Below are 27,466 nucleotides of genomic sequence, written 5' to 3' on the forward strand. Positions count from 1 at the left end.
TTGGTGGCAGTTAGTCACTAAGGTGAGACATGATGGAGATGGAGTTCTATATATGTTGCAGGGATGTTTGCCTTATATAGAGGAGTCGATATCATGGATGATGATGATCTTGGTGGATGGCTACCGAGATGGCATGTTGTCGAGGACGACAACGATTTCAGGTGGAGGAGGATGTAAGGCCTTCGCAAACTTGGGCGGTTGGGTGTCGGGTGCGACGGGCGCGCGGACACGGCGGGCACGCATTGGTGCGACAGGCGTGCGGAAATGCGACGAGCGGGCGCCTTACTTGCGACACTATGCGACGAAAATGCGACGAAGGATAAAACATGCGACAACACTTGGAACGATGAAACAAGTTTATATGCGATGAAACATGGACTTGCAAGCCGACTTGCAAGGGGTGTCTTGAAGGGCGTATACCATGAGTTTGGGGGTCGGCCTTAAGGCGTACACACCCCATACGTTAATGCTACCTTGTGTATATATTGGAGGACGCAAGGATCATTTGGAGCAAGCAATCGATCAAGCAACTTCGCATCTCTACTACGAAAAGGGCAAGGGGTAAAGTAGTGCGCAGAAAAGAGGAGTGCGCATATATCATGCGCTCCACTTGTGAAGGGTGCGCCAGTTTACCGGAGGTTAGTCGTAGGTCATTCAAGGTGCGGTATAAGTGCAGAATCGTGCAGACTTAAGGGGGAGTTCTAGGTGTCTCGGGTGAGCACCCTCCTATCGTGTAAGGTTGGCATTGATGTTGTAAAGGCAATTCAAGCCTGTGTTGTAATTATTCTAAGTATAGACTTGGAGTTTTGCCAAGTATACTTGATGATGTATTATTGAAGAAACTATTATAATATATTGATTGGGCAGACTGTTCGGGAGTTGCCCCTCCCTTTGTACTTGTTTGCAATTGTTGTTCTCGGTTAATTGCATATGGATAATGAATGAGTATGGGCTTCATTAAGTATAAAGGATAATGCTTTTACTTGGTTGTGAAACACAAACTAAGTATGTTAATGTGAAAGTAGGCGTAGTCCACGAATGTTAGTATTGGTGAAAAGAAAGCGTTCGGTGGTGCCGCACCTCGCTATAAGCGGTTGGAAGACTACCGCAGGTGTAGGGGCATGACACTAATCCTTCAAAACATAATACAAGCCACAATTGATGATATTTGACATGTGCCTTCCTCTACAAATTATTCAGACTCTTTCACATTCATGAAATGAAAATCGATCTTGAAGAGTCTAATTCTACACTATGTACCATAATGAATGGCATTATTACACATTGTATGATATCATAAAAGCGACGCAGTAAATGAAGACGCTTCAACTTTCCACAGCCAAGCCACTACTGCTTCACAATGTCGATAGGAGATACCATAGGGAGCTTGCCCTCAAGATAGTTAGGTTTCTCATGAATCCAATGAGAGGCAAACAACTCAAAACTCAAATGGCCCAATCCCAGGGTTCTGGATTTTGTAATGCCTCTGCCTTGCCTTTCACCTTCGTTGGAAGTTTAATACCTTGATGCCCAACACAAATATAAATGCAAAGAAAACTGAGAATCTGACCAGGGCTCCAGCTGCTGCACCCAAGAAATCATGCCTGTATCCAAAGTAATCCTCCACGAACTTATTCAGTGGTTTCGTTCCCTCACCCAATACTTCCAAAGGGTCTGTAACGTCTCCATACTGCGATACAATGAGACCATAGATGCTCCAGGCAAACGGGCATATCCAGTAGTACTAGATCCACCATTTTGGGATTCTCTGCATACATCCAGAAACCCATCATGACAAGATGATTACTAAGATGAACCAGTGATAGTAAGTTGTTCTATTAGCTTCACTTGCTCAAAATGAAAATAGATATATGTGATGTTATTTCCTAGTTATATGGGATAATAAGGTTTAGTTGAAAGAAACAGGTTGCATACTGGTTTAGGAATGACGAATCCTGAAAACAGATTGAAAACAGAGTAGAAAGCTGCAGCTACTATTGAAGCCACTTGTTGGTTTGGAGTTATGGATACTGTCATCATCCCATAATAGGTGAAATAGAGAAATGTGAAGTAGTTCAGGAAGAACAACCAAACAAACTTCTTAGTTGTCCAATCGAAATGGACCATACTGTAGACAATAAGAGTGTACATAATTGTCTGGCCAAGTATGTATGGAAGCTAGATCACCACATGTTAAAGTTTGTCAATCTGATCTAACTATGTGACTAAAAAAATGTGACAAATTCATAGGAATAGGAGAATTGAATAGTTTCTAGAATGCAGCTTGAAGGTGTTAACACAGTGGACAACTCCAAACTTGGAATTGGGTCATACCCAAATCCAAATGGTACCCTATAATTTAGAAGCACCATTCCTTCCTAATACGAGCTAGTGGAAAGATGCTGGCACATTGATCCCAAATCTTTCTCCTGAATTGGAAATTCCAGTGGCCCATATTGTGCTTTATGGGCAATCTTCAGATAATAAAGAGTTTGAATGTGGACAGTATGATAGAGAATAAATTGAAACAATGAAATATGACTAACCTGAGCCAGAGCATAAGGCAATACAGAGTACATTCTTGCAGCCTTTTCTCTGTAGAACACAGTTCTCTCTACTGCAATGACAGGTTGCACATTTGAACAGTTGTTAACTCCCCATACAAGGTCCCCGCCACAATAAAAAGATCATTGTTGTTGTCCCTGATATGCAGTCAAAGCTAGTTATTAGTTTTGAAGAAGAGCAAGAGTATAACATACAAAATAAGAGCAGTAACCATTTTTGTGCTTTTTCAATCCAAATAACTTGATACTTTGGCCATTAATCTATCTTGCGGAGTTAAATCTCAGGTACATACTATTTTGTGCCGACCTTCCAAAAGATTGTTCCAAGGAGCAGAGCACAAACAAGTGTAAAGGATTATCTAACATCATTATAGTTAGGGCTCGCCAATAAGTCCACCATTTCTTCCACAAACAACAATTGAACTGTCCAAAGAATTCTTGTGAATACTGGGTTGCAAAGTAAAGATCTGTTGCTTCTGGGGGCGGAGACTTCAGCTTTGTTACCAATGCTTTGTTCTGCCTTTATTTCCAAAAAGAGGAGAAAATGTTAGAACGTGATTAAGAAGTTGATAACCTTGTGTCCTGTAGGCTTCTTGTAATGCAGGGTATCATATGCATAGAGAATCTGGGGGGTATACTAATAACTATAATGCTTACTTATAGAGGGAAGATTTCTTGTAATTCTATGAAAAGTCTATCCCCATGTTCGGTAGCGACAGAGCTAATTTCCAACATCCATGTGGCTGGGTTGTATTTATCTTTTATATTTGGTATGCCTGGATTAGCCTGTAGTTTTTTGGGATGAAAATAAGAATATCAACTCACATTTGAGCTGTATAGAAGTAGTGCTCTATTCAAAAGTATTTCTTTATTCAGGACTACAACAATCTCCCAAGTTGTTACCTCAAATTATTCAACAACCTTGTGAGAATTCCGGCCTAGTGGCCGAAAGAAAATGACTTTCCCTCCTATTTTCATCAACAACATCGAAACCCATCATTGTAAGTCAGAAATCAATACTAAAATTTTAAACAAACGTTATAAGTTATTTAAGCACATAAACCTTGGTTTACCTCATCAAAAGTTTCAAAGATGTCAATGTTAGGCTGATGAATGGTACACACAACAATCCTTCCAGTGTCTACTATATTAAGCACAGTTCGCATCACAATTGCAGCTACTCTAGCATCTAAACCAGAGGTGGGCTCATCCATGAAAATTATAGAAGGATTTGCAACAAGCTCCACAACTATTGTTAACCTTTTCCTTTGTTCAGTTGACAATCCAGATATACCTAGAAAGCCTACCAGTGCATCCCTTAAATTTTCTAATTCCACAAGTTCGGTGACCTCATCAACAAAGGCCTACAAATAGGAATTTATTGCAAATCAGTAACATGACAATTTTTCATAATGGCAAAACAAAACACTATTAGACAAGAGAAAATCATAGTTGTAGACTTACAATTCTGGTTTCTTTGTCAACATCCTTTGGAAGATGGAGAAATGTTGAATATAACAAGGATTCTCTAACAGTAATCTATGGAGAATGTATATCATTCTGTTGAAAATAACTAGAAATCTGAGCAAATGTTTCATGCTTATTGGGAAATCCAGAGATTCAGATATCACCCTCAATGTATCCTCCAGTCTTTCTTCCAGCTAAGACATCCATGAGAGTTGTCTTCCTAGCACCACTAACACCCATAAAAGCTATAAGAACACCAAGTCTGAATGCCCCTATAACATCCCGGAGCAATTGAAGCCAATCCCCAATCACTCCTTGATCTTTCATTTCCTGCAGAGAAAATTGGAATTTTTCAGCCAAACTTTTCAGGTAAGAGAAGCCACAAAAATTGGTAATAGCTGAATCACATAATAGAACAGTCTTAGGGCTAAAATTCATATAGGGGAATATCAACAAAGTAATTGACATCTTCAAAAGACATGGCTAGTGTTTTGAATGGAAGAATCATTCCTCGCTTCGGAAGAACTCCTGTTGCAACCTCCAAACCCAACTGATCATTGCCTTCTAGATTAGTTGATTGGTTGCTCATTCCTTTGATCTGAATATCATCTGCATAACGAAGAAATGGAGACTTTGTTATATAACTCAAAATCATGGAGTTCAAGCTCCATCTATTACCCTTAATCTGGTCATGAAAATCTAAACCGGACTAGGTTAAAAGTTGTCTTACAGGCATTATTGTTGTCTACAGAAGATCCTCTCCTTGATCTTGATGACTTTCTATTATGTCCTTGCTTGTTACCATTCTCTTGGGATTGTACTTTTCCAAGTTCTTCTTTGGATATGACAGCTTGAGGTTTCCCAAGAGCTATGCACAAACAAATTCCAGGTCATTTCATATATGAAAGAATTTGGTTAAAAAAGGATGAACACAGAGAGAACAACATATATTGTTCTAGAGAAGCAACTCACATTTTTCTAAAGTAAAAAGCACATTGAAGAGGAATGAAAATCCTAATAGAGCAGCAACTCCTAGCCAGTACCAATATGCTTGTGGAAAGATGTTACAACTCTTCATGGCAGAAACACCCAAATTTGTGGTATTCTCTACACTCTGAGAGGCCAACATGGTTCCTTGACACTAGTTACTTTCATGAAAGGATTTGAAATTCTCTTCATAGTTAAAAATATTCTTCAAGGAAACTCAAGCTAGATTATTTCCATCTTTTCCACAATCTTTCATGGAATTCTTAAAGCATTAAAAGGTTAAAGCCTTACTATCATCCATCTAGGAGAAAGCATCTCATTCACTGAAATTACATTTTCTGAATACATCAAAGGGGAACACCAGTAGCCCCATATCCACCATTTCGGGATGTTCTCTGGCACAAAAATCAATTGTCAATCTTACTGTAAACTTATACTTTATTGTTTCAAACTAGAAGCCTAGCATATGGTTCTAGTGACAAGTAAAGCCTGTCTTGTTTAACAAGATTTTCTAGATTTCAGTCTTAAATATTTCTTGGAGAGATTAAATGCCCATGAATTTGAAATAAATAAAAATTCTAACCTCTAGGGAGAATAAATCCTCCAAGCATGAATAAAAGTAGAAGAGCTATAAAGCCTCTAGTATTAGCTAAGATCATTGTCCTGAAAATTATTGCCATAAGACGGAATAAGGACGATGCCTTCTGATGAACTAGGAAGATAACAAGAAATTGTCGAAAGAACCTACTAGGGTAGAAATATGGATGTCTTTTAAAAGGAGAAAATGTAATGAAAATATTAAGCTTCCATAACTAAAGGAGATAGTTTTGATAAATGATTGATTTGCAGATACTACCTGCTAGCTTCAGGGGAAAACCCAATGGTATAGTAAGTTATCAGCACCCAAACTCCAGCCTCCACCACTGACATTGGAATTCTGAGTAAAAAGGTAGGAATAGTGAAGGCCCATGCAGGATAGAACAGTAAATCCCGTTGCTTGAAGAACACAGGAAGCCTGACAATTGTCATGGCCAATTCTGCAAATCCATTGAACATGTTGGCAAGGAGGCTGAAAATAAGTGCTCCAAGGTATATATTTGCATCGTTTCGAGACTTATAATGCATTTTAGTCTTCAAGAATACAGTTGATGTAATAAAGGCTCCAACTATAATCTGCAAAGTGAAATAATTCTAGACAACAATTTTTCTTGTCTACTCTTATTGTGTAATGGGGTTTATGTTGCCAATTTCAGTCTCCCTTCCCTACAACAGTGGTATGAGAACTCAACTTTGCTCAATTATGGTGAAGTTTTAGTGTGATAGCATCTAAGATTTTTTTTGAGGTTGGTTCTCTCTTTAACTGATTTTTTGATTTTGTGTGTTGTTGTTGGCATTACAGATGTGCCTAATACTGCACTGATATTGAGAAAGCACACCCTTCCAACAAAGCTATTTTCTTTCCTATTATTAAATGAATTAGAAATCTTCAATCCTCGGGATCAATTTCCATTTGCATATGTAAGAGACATGATGACACCCAAATTGAGGATTGACATGTTCGAATCAACTATTTTTAAGACAATAACAAATGAATATCGACACACTTACAAAGTCAATCAAAGCATTCTCAAAGAGCCTCCTTTGGACCTGCAAATTTCTTTGGGTTATGAATCCAGAGCCTACAAATCATATTTGGATAGAATGTAAGCTACATATTCTGTTTGATTGTATTAATTCATTTCAAATTTGATTGGCTGCTAAGATTACAGCTTGTAGAAGCTATCAATTTTTTAAACTGTGAAGTGTCATGAAATAGCATAATATGGGAGGATCCATACCTACAAATTTAACCAATCCATGATGTTGATGGATGCCATGGGTGTTAATTTTGTGCTAGATTGGATTAGATGAGTGATTTACTTCTCAATAATTGAAATCATTTTTACTGCCTCTGCCAACATGAGATGATAGAGACTGTGCACCTATATCGAATATGTGTATTGCATTTAATGGAGTTGATAGAGACTGAATTCCTTTTCCATGTGAATTCCAGTGGTGATTCTGGTTATACTGGAAATGAAGGAAAATACAATGGAATTTGCTATTCTGAACAACTAGTATCCAAATTGGGTGTACGCCATGAAAACATTTTTAACTCAAACAAAAACAAAGAATTTTTCCAGGTGGCTCTTAGTTGTCAACGCAATCCTGAACTGAAATTTTGTACAAGTTGTATAGGCTTGCATGTGCACCATCATGATAGAGCTTTTATTAAAGGAGGTGAGACGTGGGACATATGTTGATTGTTACATTTCTCCATCTTATTTAGATTTGCCTAGTTCTATGTTGCCATTGCTCTTCAATTTATGCCTTATGACGTTTCCTTTGCAACATTTGATGCAAATGCTAGTAAATCTACATTTATATATTTATATATTGTTTGGAAGGCTTCTGACAATGTTCACTTCTTTCCATTAGATCCCCTCCAGGCCTTTGGGATACCTACTACTTTCTTATATTATATAGTTGGGTCTTGCTACTTGTTGTTGTGTTGGGGTAAACAATCTTGATGTGTTTTTTTTTATCTCACAATTGGAGTCTATGGAATAAGAAAGAAATTTGATTTTCATTTTCTCATCCTAATAGGTAAATGTTTGTAGATGAAGATTCCATCTTAGCAACTCTATCACAAGGAAATTATGTATATTTTGTTGTTGCTCAGTACAAAATCAAGATTTTTTATTTTTTTTTAACTGAACATTGGATGCATTTAGGAGAAAAGAGTTGTCTCCATGTCTTCTGCACGCAATAAAGTTGTATGGTGCAACGATCCTGCCATATGACTATTGACAGCTAGCTTGCGGTACAAGGCTATCTTTGATGATGAAGCAGTAGTAGTAGCTTTCTGGTGGGGAAGATTTGGAAAGTTGAATCTTCAATGAAATCCATGATTTTTATGTGGTTAGCCCTAACAAATAATGTTTTGACGTGAGAGGTTCTATAAAATAGGGCAAGGTAGGGTCCTAGAATTTGTACTCTATGCAAATGTGAAGGGGAAACAATAGACCACATGCTGGTATTCATTTGTATTTTTGATCAGGAGGTATGGGGTGTTATTCTTCCCTTATTTGAGGATAGGGTACTTGGCAAGAGGCTTCCTTGTTGGACTATTTGATGATAGAGAACTCAAATAACAGAGATAATTGTCCGTGATTTCCTCTAGAATCATTTGGATAGGAAAGAAGGAATAGAAATTTTGTAGACAAGGAGATCCCTCCTTTTCAAGTACATCATCAAATAAAATACCTATATGAAGGCATAAAAATGACTCCAAAGGTTAAAGTTCCAAGGTGGGTTGCAATCTGGAGATTGATAAAACTTATCCATGGCCTTTCTTTGTTGGTGCTTGCCAAGGTGATATTCTTGCTATATATATTATCTGAGAATATGTGTGATATTATTGTTCTATATATCATTTGTGATTCAAACCCAAGTCAGTTGATCCTGCATGTGTGATATTATTGTTATGTATTTTAGCTGTGATTCAAACCCAAGTCAGCAACGTGCAGGAGGCAAATTCGAACTGGTGCTGCTTTTGGTGTCTTTCATTTCTACCTTTTCCAGAGAATTATCCATAATACATCAAGTTCTGGATTCACATGCATCCAGCTATTTGATTATTTTTCACATTTTGAAGTGTGCACAGAGGATAGCTCTTGTTTAAGGTGAAAACATATTCATTGCAAGTCATAATGCGCAGTGGAGCAGTATGGATGGGCTTGTATTTGAACCCAATTGCAAATTTGATGCCCAAAACTACACAACTAGTTTTGGGGGTTCCCTAGCAACAAAAAAGCAGAAAATTGGGGCTTTGAAACTTTAAGGTCATGCCCATCATATAAAAATTTTTGTATCACAACAAGCTTGACAATGAGAAATCCTTTGGCGTTCATGATGGTGCAACCCTACAACTTCCCAGGTGTGCATGTTGTTCACAATTCACGCTATGATTTATTTATTTATGTATTTGTTTTTTGTTGAAGTTGCTACATGTATAGATAGCCTGTGTGACATCCTTAATAATCTTTCCATTTGAACACCAAGTGAAGAAAGCAGAGATCATCGTTGAATATAGTTTAACTTGGAGGTGTTCAGAAGATTCATTTGTGAATTGAGTTGCTACAAATAAGCTTCTTATCTTCATTTAATGAACTATGAAAATACCTTGGTTTTATTTATAGTTTTGTTGAGTTAATGGTTAGTGAATGGCTTGATAAAGACTTTGTTCTTGATCTGAATTCCCCTCAGATGCTAGCAAATAGAAATTGTAGACCTCAATAATAAAATTAGAGTTGCAGTGAGAAAATATGGAACTCACCAGCATCAATACATTATTGGCTAAATACCTCATGCAAGGAAGAATAAGAAAGAGATTATTATAGTGTTAATTGAACAAAAGGAGTAAATATTTGATTGGTGTAAGGAGATACTTGAAATTGGCCATGACCTAGAGTTGATACAACTTAAGGCTAATGTTGCTCCACTTTGATTCCATTCAAAGATGGATTCTGGGGAAATCAGGGTGTGCAGGAGTTAAGAAAATATATCAGGAGCTAGCATTATGAACAATTGAAATCCTAAATAGAGACAAAGCTATGGATTTACACCCTACAATTCCGACCAAGTTCTATTACACTCTATCCAAGGCATAGAAAGATCATTCATACAGTTTACAAAATATATATGCAATTGTGGCGAGTTTCCTTTCTAAGTTGGAAGGAATTGTGGCGTGTGGATAAATGCCAAGAGAATGAGTGAAAATGTGCCAAAGTGATTCCTAGCAATAGCGTGGATAGTTATATTTTGTTGTGTAATTACAATTGGTTTATCAATGTCTCGGCTATATTTGTTTTAGGGAAATAAAAATATGAAGAACCATGTCAAGAATTGTGAGCAAGGAATATTTGTGGTTGCACATCCTAATGCATGGATGACTAAATAATTGTTTATGATTTGGCTATACCATTTTATCACTCTTTACCTAGAGGCGTCTATCTTACAAACATATACTTGTTAATTTTTTATGGCCATCACAACAACATAGTTTTACAAACCATAGAGGCAAACACAATAGCCATACAGAGTGTTGGCACTGCTTAGACATTACTCATAAGTTGCAACCCCTAGAAGTGTCTTTGGGCATTTTAATAATTATTTAAGGTTTGAGAGAATAAATTGGATGGAAAATAACCCGTGGAGAGAGGTAAAAAGGTTTGAAACATTTGAAATTGCTAGCATATCTATTGAAAGGACCTTGACACCCTCTAATATTAATGTGGAATGTAGGTGCAATGGAATTTGGCTAGTCAATTATGATGCTCTTACCAATGATGAGGCCTGTAGCCAAGTTTTTGAAATACCCAGTGATAAAGATGAAAATGTTGCTATAAACATGTTGAGTCTACCTCAAGGATGTTATCATCTATTAGGTGATGATGATGAACTTGGAAATGCTACTTAAGAATATGATGGATAAATTCAAGAAAAAATAGTAGTTGTTGATGACAAAAACCACATACATATTTTACAAATGCTAATCAAAATGAATTTGTTGAAATGAATATGATTGAAGGTGGTCAAGTGATGGGAAGCATTAATGATAAATTTTCATTGCCAAGACAAGTGACCCTACATGAGTGGTTAGTGGAAGCCATGATGAATATGAATTGAAATGATCTTTACAAAGACTAATGAATAAATCCTTAACATGCCTTCATTCGTGCTGGGCCATAAGGTGTTCAGGTGGTGGGGACCAGAGTTACATAAATCTTTCATTGTTGGTCTATTAAACTCCATCATTCAAGATAGGAACCATTTGTTGGTTGGTTAAGATACAACTATTCAGGTAAGAGAAAGGAAGGTCAGTAAGTAAGGGGGCCCTGTTTCATTTTCCTACTTGCATAAAGCCTGCTTGAATGGGCGTGACTTTAACACAATGAATCAAAACAAAAGATTGCATCATAAGACCACAGGTAAGGTTCATGGGTATGGGATTCCAACGATTCAACACTTCATGACATGGTAGAATGACTTTCATAACTTATATATTTCATGAAGAAAAGAGTGTAATGACCAAATATCATATGGAAGGATGAACTACCTAAAGGTCGATGGCTTAAAAACTACTTGGAGAGCGAATGAAAGTGTTTATAAATTTCCCCTGCAAATATAACAACTTCTCCTTACAATGAGGCTGCAAATTTGTAGAAGCAAGAAATTCCTTTGTCACAATTAGGCTGGCATTTGAGAAATTGGTTTGATATGGAATCAATAAGGTAGTGATGGAAACACTCAAGGAAACAAAAATTGGGAGAAAAGTAAAACAAAATTTGTACAAACATTAATCTCTCATAGCTTGACAAAAGTGGTAGATAAAAGATTAATCTCTCCTACCTTCACAAAACTGGTGGTCAAGATCAACACATACAAGAACTTTGTTGTGGAATATTACCAAAACTAATAGAAGGATATGAAAGAGTGTAAAGTAAGAACCTTGACAAACACGACCACTGAAACTTGCAACATTGTTTGTAGGAAGAGAAAATTATGTTTCTTTTTTCCAAACATGTATGTTAGTATATTATAGTTTAATGAATATGTTTTCCTATTATCATACATGGTTTCATACTTTAACAAAACATTCACTAAGACTTCACAATGTTTTAATATTCAGTGAAAGATTTGCCAAGATCTTACAAGATTTTATAATTCAGTGAAATATTTGCCATGAATTTACAAGATAATATGATCTGGTGAGAGATTCACCAAGAAATATATATATATACATATTATATTATTGATGAAATCGCCTCCCATTTTTCCTATGTATCATGGGGATTCACCCATTTATTATACATATAAATTTAGGGTGGTTCTTAAAATTTTCCCTGATTATATCATATGAGAATATAAATATATTACAATCACAACTTCAATCCTTGAAACTAAACCTCCATTGCAATATTGATTTTTTTCTCTCTAACTTTCTCTGACCAACACTTAGCCAAAATAAGCATCAACCTTCCTCCTATTTCCTTGTGAAATCCTTGAGGAAATTAGCTCCTAAAAGATAGGAGAATTTCTTATTTCCTTGTGCAAATCCTGAAGGAATTGGTCACCTACTCCAATGCAAAACCTGTACACTCAACTAGTATACAATTGACAATTACAATGTCTCTTTTCCTTCACTTCAACTAGGTAATTTAAATTACAAACATGACTAGGGATATTTTTTGTAAATTGATTAGTTAATTGAGAGATTATTGAGTTAACAACAATTACTATTAGTCAAATTAACTCCACTCACTCTATTCATGACTAGAGCTCAAATAACTAAGTTTAACTGACAATAACTCCACTAGATTTCTAGATCTTATCAATCAACTCTACTTCTAGCCCACAAACTCGAATTCATTGATTTAACTAAGTGACTTGGCCATGTCACTCCTGCTAACTGCAACTCAATTCATCTTGGTGATGTGGAAATTCGAATTTCTCCATTTGACTAAGGCATAGGTGTTGAGGGACAAAGTCCCCTAGGGTTTTGGGTCAACACCCTAGCAGAGCGGGGGTTATCTACAGTAAAAAAACAAGCATTCCACACAACCATGATACTTAAACAAGCAAACTAAGTGAAGAGAGGTGCACTTGGGGGTCGTTTTTTTGGGTAGATCCATCCAGGGTCCAAACCCTCTTGGAGTTCCTCTTGATCCTTGAACCTGCAAAACAACCAATTCAAAGAAGCATAGCCATATATAGACAAAGTATCATATAGAAATCAACTTCATAACTTATTGAAAGATGGTTAATTATACATTGAAACAATTATTCATATGTAAACCATAACAATAACATCATATGCATAAAGAAGATTGATTTCGGGAACAAGACAAATGTTTCTTTATTGCAGATAACTAAAAAAAAGCAAGGAATGATATCACCTAAATCTTCCTCTTGCTGGCTCCAAGCGGAACCATCCTCTGGGTCCATCCAATCCCAAGTCTTCAAAAGGCTCCTTCCATGACTCACACAAAGATATCTCAACTAGTGAAATGACATCATAACTCAAGGAAACAAGGGTTTCCTATAGTGGGGGAAGTGCTGGAAGCACAAGGATCTTCAGACCTGATCAGGGATAATCTCAGCAGAGTAATTCTCTCTCCTCTCTCCTCCCTAAGGCCTTCCCATTGAAGCCTTTTTATACTTCTCCCAAAGTAGTTTTTTAGTTGGGAATTCGTTGGGAACAGTTGGGCCACGGGCACTAATAGGTAATCAACAGGTAAAACCTATGATCTTTGCCTAAAATTAAGGAGATTTAATTTTTAAGTGTTTTAAGACATATAGATGGGTTGGGTATACACTGACCCACATACACACGCGTTTAGCTCAGGGAAATGTTGCGTACAGGGAGTAAAACACTGTTTTTTAAGTATTTGGACCAAGTCTGGAAGGAGGGGTTGCCCTAGGCCATAAATGCAACATCACAAATATCAAGGGTGAGATTTGGAGCTATAACAGATGCCCCCTAATATATGAGGTCAGAAGGGGTACATGATGGCCGAAATGTATTAAGTACATGGAAAGGAAACTTGTCAAAAACTGAGAAGGACTTCACCAGATTTCAGCCTGCCAAGCCACAAAAGGAGATTAGAAAGAAACACTGTCTGAGGTGGGCATACCCATGCTCAAAGAAAGTAAAGCATGTCCGCATATCAAGTACAAGTGGATCCACTAAGTATACAAGTATAGAAGAGTAGAAATACATAATGGATCATCTAATCATGATCAAACAAGTACATGTCTGCATATCACATATAAGAATGCCAATGATGTTGAAGGATGAAGTTGATCACTAATAACAAAGATTGATCCCAATAGTACCAAATGAACTTGATGGAATAATATGGTACTACACTGCAAACTTGGGTGCCAACATATAGAATGTTGCCATGAATGACTGCAACATATAAGGGGGAATGGTATCAACTAGTAGCAATAGGAGCAACTGTCAAGTGAACCAATGAATGCTAATGCAACCCGAGGTCTTCACCGACTACTATGGTACATTTCGACACAATGGGAATGAATGAGCTGAAGTCGACCATGTGAGAAATTGTTTGATTACGGTCATTGATGTATACCATTAACAAACGTGAGACTACTCACCGATGATGATAATCAGAGTCAAGGTACCCTAGTACAATCTAATAAGTGTGAATAAATGATCTGAAGTCGAACTTGGAAGAATCTATCGATCAGGAGATAATGATGGTTTCCCACTGTCGATAGCAAAGGATCTGCCACTAATGACTGCAAACCCCAAGGTACTGCTAAATGGACTCTAGACCTTTTTTCCAGAGCAATGAGTCGTAGTCGATTGGGAAAGATCCGCTAGAAGAAAGGCATTAAGGCATCCTTCATCAATCTAGCGTGAGTGTAACCTGCAAGCCAATAATGTGGAAGGAATTGGACGAAAAAGATGTAGTAACCCGACCAAAGCACATTTTCGGTGTGCACAAGTTGTGGCTAGCGAATGACAGAAACCCTCTGAACCAACCAATAATGAAAGTTGACACAGAGGTGAGGTATCCACCAATAGGGTCAAATGGAAACCAAGGTACTACACGAATCCCAATGTGTGATAATGTAATTTGATGTCGAACACAAGGGAAACCACTCAGTCAAAGACCCATGATACTGATCAATGTTGAGCACAAGGTGACCTATCAATAATGAAAAAAGGGCCAAGATGTGGCTCTAGGCCTGTCCTCAGAGAAAGATGTCATCGTCGATAAGGACAAGATCCGCCAACAAGAAGTCAATGGAGACCTTCTCAAACCGACACGAGTAAAGGACCAATATAACTGATGTGATGATAGACAAGACACTGACAATCAGGGATGGCCAACTGAAAAATGAGTCAAGGGACACTGCAGAGAGGCCGACTCAAGCTAACTTCCCTTGAACAAAATCACGACTCAATGATGACCATGTGGCAGCATATGATGACTCTGTATAAGTTCATCATGTAGGAGGTACGAACAAACTCTCCATATGATTGGAAGAGATAACCAATCGGAGGAGGACTGACTCAATAACAAGGTTAAGGCGTATCTAAGTCAAACTAAATCCTGCCTAAATGGAGGAGAGACTTTCTTTTGCATGCTTTGTTCAAGGGCGACACGACTGACTCTAGCTGCCAACAATTAATGGAAATATTTTCCCATTCCCGCTCTTTTTTGGAATATATAATTTTTTTGTCTTTTTCTTTAAGCTAGAAAAAGAATAAAAGAATGCTATAGTATAGTGGAAAGAACGAGTGTCAGTGAAGCAAATGATCTAGTTCCTAGGATTGGAACAATCTTATGCTCAATGCAGGGAGGCGAAAACTGGTCAAAGACACTCAAAGGTATGTTCCTTCCACAAGTCATAGGGTGTCGAGTTGTAGAAGTTAAAGGGGTGCAAGTTTGATTTTGCAAACGACTTGGTCAAAAGTTAGCTTAAACACGAGTCCAAGTGAAACCAGCTAAAGGTCAAGAGGTGCAAATAGTCAATATGCAATGCAGTAGTACAACTCAACATGAAGGAGCCTCTAGGGTATAAGGCTAGAATGAAGCAAAGAAGAAAAGAGGAATGAGTCTTCAATGCATAAGTCATGGCTGGGCTAAAGTGGACTCCCGAGCCTAGGAACAAAAAATCAGCATGGGTGCCAGGTGACAACAAGGTACTATCTAGGGCACCCATGATAAGGTAGGCTCTACCACACAAGTCATGATACTTCTAAGCAATGAGAAGGTTCTACACCATAACTTGGTGGGGTCAATCCTAAGGCCAAAATGGGAAAGGAAACTGATAACTGCACAATGCAGGTGAAAACCTAACCTATATGCCAGTTTCGAGAACCAATACCTGTCCGAACGGACCAACCATAAAAATTTCCAAAGGAGTAATCTTCCAAGTTATGTAGACATAAATAGGAACACTAAACAAGGAGTTAATACATCCCACATATAAGCTTCCTATAAAATCTTGTGTTATAGAATACAAAACTTGAAAATGCGTACCTTATATATACAATATGGTACAAGGAACCACACAACCTTGCGGCTTACGCATAATAGTTGTTCTGGACAAACCCCTTCCAGGGTTCAGGCTAAGGACTCCTTTGGTAGTCAAAACTCATGTCTTCAAAGCGTTCCTCCTGTGAAGGAAAATAAAGTTCTGAGAAATCATGAGAACTACAAGGATCAAAAGAGGGAATTAAGGGGTCCCATGTCCCTATAGGAAGAATCTCTCGGTCAACTGTCGAGACCAAGTCCTAAGAAAGAGAATAATAGGTCAAAGGATCCTTCTCAGAAGTGATTGAACATTGAGGATTAAATGCCACATAATTCACCCGTGACGGGGTAGAGTCTACTTGAACACTTGGAACAAACCAAGGGGTATTCTGTAGTAAATTCGAATTAGGGTGGTAATTATCAAATGCAAGCTTATCAATAGTAACAATATTCCCTTTATGAGGAAAGCACATCACTCGAAAGAGTGAAGACACCACAACATTCATATCATAGACATAATCACGCCCAAGTAGCATATTAAAGTCTAAAGGGCTATCAACCACCATCATATCGATTAAGATAGTCTTCCCACCTAAAGTAATAGGCAATTGAGGAAGAACACCCATAGATTCACCGGATCTTCTATCATAGGCTAACAACTGACTCTGAGCTGTCAACAACTCTGGGGAACCCAAAGATTTCCAGGTCAAAGAGGATATAATACTTGTAGAGGATCATTCATCCACCATACACCGATAGACGTTTGTGGAATTAACTCTGACCTTTATTTGGAAAGGTGCAGTGGAAGGAAGATGAGGCTCGACAAGACTATCCCAATCAAAGGAGACACTCTGAGAACTTGGAGGGGGAACATTCGAAGCAACCAGAATGCCCCCTATACCAGAAGACTCTGTACTAGAAATCAAACAGACTCTTTTGTTAGGCACTTCACCCCCCAAAAGAGGAGTGTAATCAGCTAGAGATTGCACTGGCTCTACCACATTATCAACCAATGGTTGATGGGATTGACGAGAAACCATATCAGATCTAGGAGTAGAAGAACTTTCAAACTCGGACCATATCCTTTGAACCTTTGGAATACCAAGGCATAAATGAGTAAGATGGTCTCCCTTGCATATCTTACAAGGGAACTTAGGTTTAAAACTTCTACGTCCAAGTTTCTTATCAACCTCCAATCCACCAATATGACTAAGTGGTTTGCGGAGAGTCCTGAACATGACTTGCAGAGGTCAATGACTCTTTGCTAGTATGACTTGTAGTGACTAGACTTATACCCCCAGCATGACTTGCAGTGGCTGAAGGCTGATCTTCAACATGACTAGCAGAGGTTGACGATGAATTGCTAGTATGAGTCGTAGTGACTAGACTTGTGCCCCCAACATGACTTGCAGAGGTTGAAGGCTGATCTTCAACATGACTAGTAGATGTTGATGATGAATTGCTAGTATGACTTGTAGTGACTAGACTTATGCCCCCAGCATGACTTGCAATGGATGAAGGTTGATCTTCAACATGACTAGCAGAGGTTGATGATGAATTGCTAGTATGACTCGCAGTGACTAGACTTATGCCCCCAGCATGACTTGCAGCGGCTGAAGGTTGATCTTCAACATGACTAACAGAGGTTGATGATGAATTTCTAGAATTATTCTTCTTCTTTGACTTCCTCTTTCTCCTCTTTTTAGATTTCTTATTACAAGAAGGAGGAGAAAGAGTAATCCTAGATTTCTCTTTGAAAGAAGATGAACAATTAGCATCCATGTGATGCCCCTGAAATAAGGCATTCATCTGAGAAGCTTCAAGAACATCAGGAATATTCGGAGTGGACCACAGCCAAACGGGTAGTCCAACATTCAATCGAGGAATATTCAAGTTGGCCATCAAGGGAGTACCAACGTTTCCAAAGAAAGGAAAAGCACAAGGATCCCCTCTTGTGAGGGTACCTTGGTTTCTACAGGAATATTGATCATATCTAACTGATTCACAGACCCTTCCCTTACGGGAATGTAGAAATGACTTTTCAAGGAAGATAGACACACAATCAAGACCTTTGCCCTTAAGGAGGAAACTCCACAACTTTTGAAAGAACGACCAAAAGCCTTTCAAGATTGGCGGAGTGGTAAGTCAGTCACTTAGAATACAAAGTCCAAAAAATGACTAGACAAAAATACCTAAAGCCAACTATATACAAGGAGCAAAGAGCACTCAACTATAAAGTCCCTAAAAGAAGTCAGTCGGTCAAACAACTTTCAAGTATTTCCGCTCCGGGTGGTGAGGACCGGACACCAAAATACAAGAAAGTGAAGTAGGGGCCTTCCAAAGATAGTCTGGGATAATGACGGCCCAGGCCTACCAATGAAGGTATCAGAGGAAGTTACGTTGACCTCCAAACAATAGCCTGTGCTGGTGCAAGCCCCCCCAGCTTCGCAAGGGTGCCCTCCAGAAGTACTGCTGAGTGTGATACAACTTCAACCTCAGGTGCCACGGGATTCCCCTCCACAGCCACCTGTGTAGATCCCTAGGATAAGCAACTAAGGTTACCAACTCGTGTTAGAAGCCATGCGGAACAGTGTTGAGGTAAGATCCGACAAGTAGGAGAGGGGGTATCCCTCTTCCTTATCTTTAGAAAACCCTCGTGGTTAACTCCCAAATCCAGAGCTTTCCTGGTCTCCCTAACGCTATTGGATTTGCACTCATTATTCAGACTTCTATGTTTAACAGTTTAAAGTGGCCTTCGAGAGTTTTCTCTCCACTCGCCTAATCCAAGGCCCTAAATATCCTAAAACTTGTTGGTGTGTATAAATTGACAATATAAAAAAGTTCTAGTATATTTTAGTTAACGCTTGTTTTTCAATGGGCTGTTCTTAAGTCAAGGGATAAATGGAAGTGAAACTTGTGGTGTTCTTCGACGCAAAAGAAATTAATAAAAACCAAACTATATGCAAATGCACTTGTTTCATTCTTCAATGAAAGAAATTTCTACCAGGTTCTAAGGAACTTCTAAGAAAGCAATAAATTTCTCTTTTCTTTTCTTTCAACAAGCTTCACACTCACAAAAACTAACAAAAACTATGGATGCCCTAAAAGATGCACAAACTATCCTAATGCAATGAGTATATGCTGATGCAAAAAACTTAAGATTACTCTAAACCAAAGAATGAAAGTAAATTGTTTATCGCTTCTCATTAGCCACTTTAGATGTTTAGATAGAATATAAGTTCCTAATGCTCATTTTCATCCAAACACTAAAAGCAAATCTCAAGACAAAAAAATGCACTTTCACTCGCAAAAAGAAACCAAATCAAAATAAGGCAAAAGAAAGAAAAAACCAAGTTTTTAAGAAGTTTTCTTTTTCACTAAAGCAAAAAAAGAACTTTTCAAAAGCACTCCAAATACTATTGAAAACTTTGAGGCTGAAAAATAGGCAACAAAAACACTTTGCAAGTTATCAACTCAAAATGGGCGAAAACTCAACAAAATAGGTGTTTCAAGATGCTCTTAACGACCAAAAAGCAACAAAAAGAGCTTGGTGACAATGATCAAAAGACCAAGAAAGGCAACTTTCAAAATCGTCACTCAACAACTTTCAAAAAGCGAGAAAAGCAAATGGCCACAAGATGTAGTTTTGACACAAAGCAAGAAGATCATAAAGATAAAGTTTGTCACAAAGATTGAAACCAATCTTTCTACTCTGAAAGACCAGAATAGCCACGATTCTCAGAAAGAAATCTCGTGTGCTGAAACACAAATGATGACACTTGCAACAAAACAAAAACAAGACCAAAAACTTTCCACAACAGGAGAGAATTCGAAACCGGAAACTTGCTGCAAAACCAAAGACTGACAACAAAAATTGACTGCTCAAGAAATACTCATACTAGAAAATTAATCTTCTGAGACAGAAAGACTTGACAAAATCTTGGAAAATTAGGGTATACGTGACTGTATCAATACACAGTTGCGTGTATACACGATTCAGCCCAAAGAAACCTACATATAGGCGAGTTCATATGGGGAAACTTGTGTACATACGCTACTGTAACATGACAAAACTGCGTATATAATAGTTCACAAGAAAAAAGCAAAAAAGAGGTCTGAAGAAACTACTCAGACTTAAAGCTTGATTTCCTACAAGAACAAAAAATCAGTTACAGCAAGAAAATCAATAGCTAAGCCCTGATTGGCTTAAATTAACCCAAACTAGGAACAACAATACTGTTGTCCCCACTGGAGTCGCCAATTTTGTTGAGGGACAAAGTCCCCTAGAGTTTTGGGTCAACAACCTAGCAAAGCAGGGGTTATCTACAGTAAAAAACAAGCATTCCACACAACCATGATACTTAAACAAGCAAACTACGCGAATAGAGGTGCACCTGGGGGTCCTTCGTTCAGGTAGATCCAGTCAGGGTCCAAACCTTCTTGGAGTTCCTCTCGATCCTTGAACTTGCAAAACAACCAATTCAAAGAAGCATAACTGTATATAGACAAAGTATCATATAGAAATCAGCTTCATAACTTATTGAAAGATGGTTAATTATACATTGAAACAATTATTCATATGTAAACCATAACAATAACATCATATGCATAAAGAAGATTGATTTCAGGAACAAGACAGATGTTTCTTTATTGCAGATAACTAAAACAAAGCAAGGAATGATATCACCTAAATCTTCCTCTTGTTGGCTCCAAGTGGAATCGTCCTCCGGGTTTGTCTAATCCCAAGTCTTCAAAAGGCTCCTTCCATGACTCACACAAAGATATCTCAACTAGTGAAATGAAATCATAACTCAAGGAAACAAGGGTTTCCTGTAATGGGGGAAGTGCTGGAAGCACAAGGATCTTCAGACCTGATCAGGGATAATCTCAGCAGAGTAATTCTCTCTCCTCTCTCCTCCCTAAGGCCTTCCCATTGAAGCCTTTTTATACTTCTCCCAAAGTAGTTTTTTAGTTTGGAATTCGTTCGGAACAGTTGGGCCACGGGCACTAATAGGTAATCAACAGGTAAAACCTGTGATCTCCGCCCGAAATTAAGGATATTTAATTTTGTTAAGTGTTTTAAGACATATACGTAGGTTGGGTATACACTGACTCACGTACACACGCGTTTAGCTCAGGGAAATGTCGCGTACAGGGAGTAAAACATTGTTTTTTAAGTATTTGGACCAAGTCTGGAAGGAGGGGTTGCCCTAGGCCATAAATGCAGCATCACAAATATCAAGGGTGAGATTTGGAGCTATAACAATAGGTCAAATGAAGCCTTTTTTTGCTACAATTTAACACATTCCACCCATCTTCAGGGACTAGAAAGCAGATAGATGGTAAGAGTGAGAACTGATTAACCTTATAAGAAATGAGAGCATAAAGACTGGAATAACAATCACGAATCAACGTAAAATATGAATGGTCAAAAGATAAAGGATGGTCAAAGAAAGACTTAAAGTGGTTAAAATACAACAAAAATTAGTTGAATGTTATTATAGAAAAGTAAATTTTATTTTATTGTGTATAAATAAAATCATTTTTAATTATTATTAAATGGTAAAATGATTAGAAATTTTAATTTATTGAGAAATCAAATCAAATTTTAAAAGGTGAAATCATATATATATATATATAATTTTATTTTATTTAATTATTATATTGTCTTAAAGGAAGGGGGTCAATAAGAAGGTTTTATTCATATATTTAAAAACAAATAAATATTATAGTTAATACAAGTTTATTTTTTTAATGGCTAAATGTGATATGGTTAATTATTAATAGCAAAAAATATTATGGTTTGATATTATCATATTTTGATAGCTACTAGCTTTTTTTGTAAGAAAACATATTTACATTATATGAATAGGAAAAATTGTGCATGGTTTACATCCATGAGTGTGTTCTCCACCTCTGTACAAGGAAACCATAGATACGAACTAGAAATATCTACCCTAGGAAGTGGAAACCAAAGCTCAAGAAGTTTATAAATGAACTGACATTTAACAAAATGAGGAGTTTGAGATCTAACATCTTTGTATCAGGTTTTTGTAAACCAAAACTGATGAGGACCCAAAAATGCATGAGTGAGCCTCGTGGCTCTATGTCGCTTATTTGCAAACCAAACCAAAATAGCACTTGTGTGGTGGTTACCACTAAGACAAACCAAACTGAATATTACCAACCTGAGGGACCTCATGGAGCTGAGAGATTAGAGTTTGTTGCATTTGAACTGCATATTCGCCATGCTGGAGCCACACTGAACCTAAGTGTTGGCGAAGTACATAGGAGTTTCCTCCAGGAAGTAACAGTCATAGGGGCTAGTGTGGGGAGGAGAATGGAGGGGAGGGTCAAGCAATCGAGGAGAAGGAGTGTGAATGGGAAGGTGAGGGGCCACAAGAGAAATGGTGACAAGTAGTGATGAGGAGCAAACTAGAGATGAGTGTGAGGGAGCGGGAGTGGGGGAGGAGGGAGACAAGACATTGGGAGTAAATTCGATTATGATATCCCTAGCTAGGCGCTTGAGAGAGGAGAAGGAGTGGATTTAGTGGGCAGAGAGCTCAACAATCCAGCTAGAGGCTTTAAGATTATCCTAAGTTCTCTCCTTAATTTAGCGAGCAAGGAGGTCCTGTAAGGCCCAGAGCCTCAGAAAACCTCTACGAGTATCTTCCTCCTCTAGAGAGAGGGCCTCTCTCCTGATGGAATGAGGAATGTCATAGTAAAAAAGGGTTACTGTTGGGTCCCTATAATACTAGTGATTACCCCATTACTATTGTAGTTATACCCCTTATTTATATTGTTGTGCCCCTATTACCCCCATATTGTTATTTATGTGCCCCATAGAATCCCTCTATTGTTATTTTTGTGGCTTTATATTATTATTGTTAGGTCGGCTGGATTATATTGTGACTCAGACTCCTATATATAGAAAGGAGGTTTTGTCATTTGTATCATCCAAGAATTGTTCATTTATGTAATGTAAAGGAGGTTGCCCCCTCGAAGAGGCTGAATTCTAAGGCGTTGATCTATCTTTTCTATCTTTTCTTGAGCTGGTTTCATAACATTTGGTATCAGAGCTTTGGATTCTAGGGTTTCGCTGCTCCAAACAGGTCATCGTGGAATTTTCGCTATAAATTTTTTCTGTGACGTTTCAGAAGTCGCAAAAAAAACCCATTTGAGAAGAAATCGCGCTGAACCTTGGGTCTGAATTTCAGAGCTTTTCGCGTGATATTTGCGGAGATATGATCTGAGGAAGTTGGTCTTTTTGCAGACTCCTGAATTACATTCAAAACAGGTGACCTGGGGAAAATCGTCATAACTTTCTCTCTGGGGATCGGATTGAAATTTCGTAAGAAGGTACAGAAAGAGGACGGACTGTAGTTTCTTTTTTGTGAGTTTCAGATCCAAAGGTTGAAACAGTGACTCGTGGCACGTCGTACAAGTTCGCTCTACTGAACTAGTCTAAAAGCAAGTCACTGTGGGAGATTTCACATAACTCTTCCTTGGAGAATCCAATTTGGGTCAGACTTGTGGCATTGGAAAGAGGACACAGAAGGCTACTACAGGTCACAATTTCAGAATTGGATGATCTGAAATTACAGAGATACATCAGATTCAATATCAAGCTTCTATAAAGTGAAAAAAGGTGTGTAGTTTTTTTTAAATTTTTGTGTAAGCTTGGTTTAACGGAATTCAAAGGGCATAGTAAAGCATTATTATCGGTAACTGATGCCCCGAGGAAAGAAAATGCAAACACCTAGTAAGGAACCTGAAAGCTCTAGCATGACTCATGAAGAAGAGGAAGAAATGCTACATGATATATCAAAATTACAAGAACAAGTGCAACAAATGTCACGCTCACAAAAGCTAACAGAAGCTAAGATAAGTGGCGTGGAATCTAAGATAAATGGCATGGAATCTAAGATAAAGGGCATGGAAGCTAAGATGGATGATTCGAAGACAGATTTGAAGAGAGACATGGAATATTTGAAGACAAACATGGCAGATTTGAAGACAGATTTGAAGATAGACATGGTAGATTTGAAGACAGATTTGACAAATTTTCTACAAGAAATACTTACTAATGGTGAAAAGGTAGTAAAGGAAACTCATGATGAGAACAAAAGAAATGTTAATCATGATTCCATAGACTCTAATGTTGGATCGAAGACCCACCATATTCCAAAAATCGATATGAGGAAGTTTGATGGCAAGGATCCCGCCACATGGATATTACAGATGGAGCAATTCTTCGATCTCAATAATGTGCAAAACACACAAAAGGTACGTATGGCAACTGTATATTTGGAACCAAATCAGTTTGTATGGTATCAATGGCTTTGCTCTCGTAAACAATTTATCACTTGGGCAATTTTTACGGAAGAATTGATAGCACATTATGAAGATACAAAAAGCAACACTTTTTTTAGCCAATTGATAAGTCTCAAACAAAAGGGTTCAATAATGGAGCACATTGAGGAGTTCCAAAAATTGAACATAAGGGTAAAAGATATTCCAGAGGAGCATAGGATTGATGTGTTCATAGGGTCTTTAAAGGATAATATCCAACATGATGTTCGCCTTTGGGAACCTGATTCATTAGAGAAGGCATTCAGGTTAGCAAGAAAAATGGAAAGCAAAATTATGGCAACTAGGAAGCATACCACTCACAACTATAAAGACGGAAGTGTTGTTGCCCCTAGTCTTCCACAACCTATAAGGTTGACACCACAACAATTGGAAGAAAAAAGAGCAAAAGGGCTTTGTTACAGTTGTGATAGCAAATACACTAAAGGTCATAAGTGTGCTGAGAAGAAATTATTCTACATAGATTGTGAAGAGGAAGAAGAAAAGGAGCAAGAAAGGTCAAAAGAAGAAGATATACTCCAGGAACAAAGCCTAGATGAAGAACAAATAAATCCGACCATATCTTGTAATGCATTGGCGGGAATTACCACTCCTCAAACCATCAAGATAGAAGGACAAATCAAGAAGAAAAAGGTAATAGTGTTGATTGATTCAGGAAGCACCCACAATTTTATTCATTGTAGGGTAGCAAAAGAATTGAATTGCTTCCTATATCCAGCACCAGAGTGTCAAGTGATGATTGCAAATGGAGGAACAATAAATTGCTCTGGAAAGTGCCATAATATCAAGCTATCCATGGGAGAATATGTATTGACTAGCCCAATGCTTTCCATTCCAATGGGAGGTGCTGATGTTGTACTAGGAGTCCAATGGCTACAATCCTTGGGTACAATAGCTTTTAATTTTCAAGAACTTTTCATCAAATTTTCTACGGAAGGAAAGGAAGTTGAATTAAGGGGTATTGCAGGGAAACCAGGAAAGATAATCAGCTCTAATGGTATGACAAAGCTTCTAAAAAAGGAGCAAAGAGGTGTAATTGCACAATTATGTTCGCTAGATGTTTCCACATTGGAATCATCTATTTCTCCAGATCTCCAAAAAGTCTTGGACAATCATTCCAAGGTATTTGAGACTCCCAAAGGTCTCCCACCTATGCGTGATCATGATCATGCTATTCATCTGATTCCAGGAAGTGTTCCTCCAAACATCAGGCCGTACAGATATCCCTATGTCCAAAAAAGTGAAATTGAACGTATGGTTGCAGAAATGCTAGAGGCTGGTATAATTCAACCGAGTCAAAGTTCTTTCTCTGCTCCAGTAGTATTGGTGCACAAGAAGGATGGATCATGGCGCATGTGTCCGGATTATAGGGAGCTCAACAAGCTCACTATTAAAGATAAGTTCCCCATTCCTGTCATTGATGAATTACTGGATGAATTGCATGGATCAATTTACTTCACCAAGTTGGATCTTCGTTCGGGATATCATCAAATCAGAATGAAGATTGAAGACATTCCGAAAAAGGCATTTAGAACTCATGAGGGTCATTATGAATTTTTGGTCATGCCTTTTGGCCTTACCAATGCACCTTCAACATTTCAAGGTTTGATGAATTCAATTTTCAAACCATTCCTTAGAAAATTTGTGTTAGTATTTTTTGATGATATACTAATCTACAGCAAGTCTTGGAAGGATCATGTTGAACATGTTGACAGGGTGCTACAACTATTGGAGGAGAAACAATTATATGCAAAAAGATCCAAATGTTTCTTTGGAGTCCAGGAGGTGGAATATTTGGGTCATATTGTATCTCATGAAGGAGTTAAGGTAGACCCTAGCAAAATTAAAGCCATTAAGGAATGGAAAATCCCCACATCCATAAAGCATCTGCGAGGATTTCTTGGGTTGACAGGGTATTATCGCAAGTTTGTTAAGAATTATGGGAGAATAGCAGCACCTCTAACAACATTATTGAAGAAAGATGCATTTTCATGGACTCCGGAAGCAACAAAGGCCTTTGAACATCTTAAAGAGGCAATGTGCCAAGCACCGGTCTTAGCTACACCGGACTTCACAAAAACCTTTATTGTGGAATGTGATGCTTCAGGAAATGGAATTGGTGCTGTTCTAATGCAAGATGAAAGACCCATTGCTTTTGAAAGTCGTCCAATCAAGGGAAAGTTTTTAAGCAAAGCTATTTATGAGAAGGAAATGTTGGCAATACTCCATGCACTTAAGAAATGGCGACCCTACCTAATGGGAAGACACTTCAAGGTAAAAACGGATCATGATAGCCTTAAATACTTTTTAGAACAAAGATTATCCTCTGAAGAGCAACAAAAGTGGGTCACAAAGATGTTGGGTTATGACTTTGAAATCATCTACAAAAAAGGGAAGCAAAATGTGGTGGCAGATGCACTCTCAAGAAAGGATGAGGATGTGGAAGCATTGTTGTGCGCCATTTCTATTATCCAACCAGATTGGATAAACGAAGCAAGGGAGGAATGGAAGAATGACGAAGAAGTGTGGGCACTTATTCGAAAGCTACAACAAGATTCCAGTACGTCTGATACATTTAGCTGGCAAAATGATTCGTTATGGTACAAAGATCGCTTATACCTCTGTAAGAATTCCCAGCTAAAACAAAAGATTCTTATGGAATTGCACACTTCTCCCTTAGGAGGGCACTCAGGATTTTTAAAAACTTACCACAGGGTTAAGAAGGAATTTTTTTGGGATGGCCTTAAATCAGATATTCAAAAGTTTGTGGCGGAATGTTTGGTTTGCCAACAAAATAAAGTTGAAACAATTAAGACACCGGGTCTATTACAACCTTTATCCATTCCAAGCCAACGTTGGGAGGAGGTTTCAATGGATTTTATCACAGGTTTACCCAAGTCTGAGGGAAAGAGTGTCATCATGGTGGTAGTTGACAGACTTACCAAGTATGCACACTTTTGT

General features: G+C 37.9%; 1 pseudogene; it reads right to left on the reverse strand.

Moving 5' to 3' along the window:
• Nucleotides 1-1,498: 1,498 nt before the first annotated feature.
• Nucleotides 1,499-27,466, reverse strand: part of LOC149182911 (ABC transporter G family member 29-like) — a 30,609-nt pseudogene continuing 4,641 nt past the window's right edge.

The sequence above is a fragment of the Pinus tabuliformis genome, chromosome 3_2 (genome assembly GCF_031772625.1).
Source record: "Pinus tabuliformis cultivar Carrire ecotype Pingquan chromosome 3_2, CPIR1, whole genome shotgun sequence".
Classification (NCBI taxonomy): Eukaryota; Viridiplantae; Streptophyta; class Pinopsida; order Pinales; family Pinaceae; genus Pinus; species Pinus tabuliformis.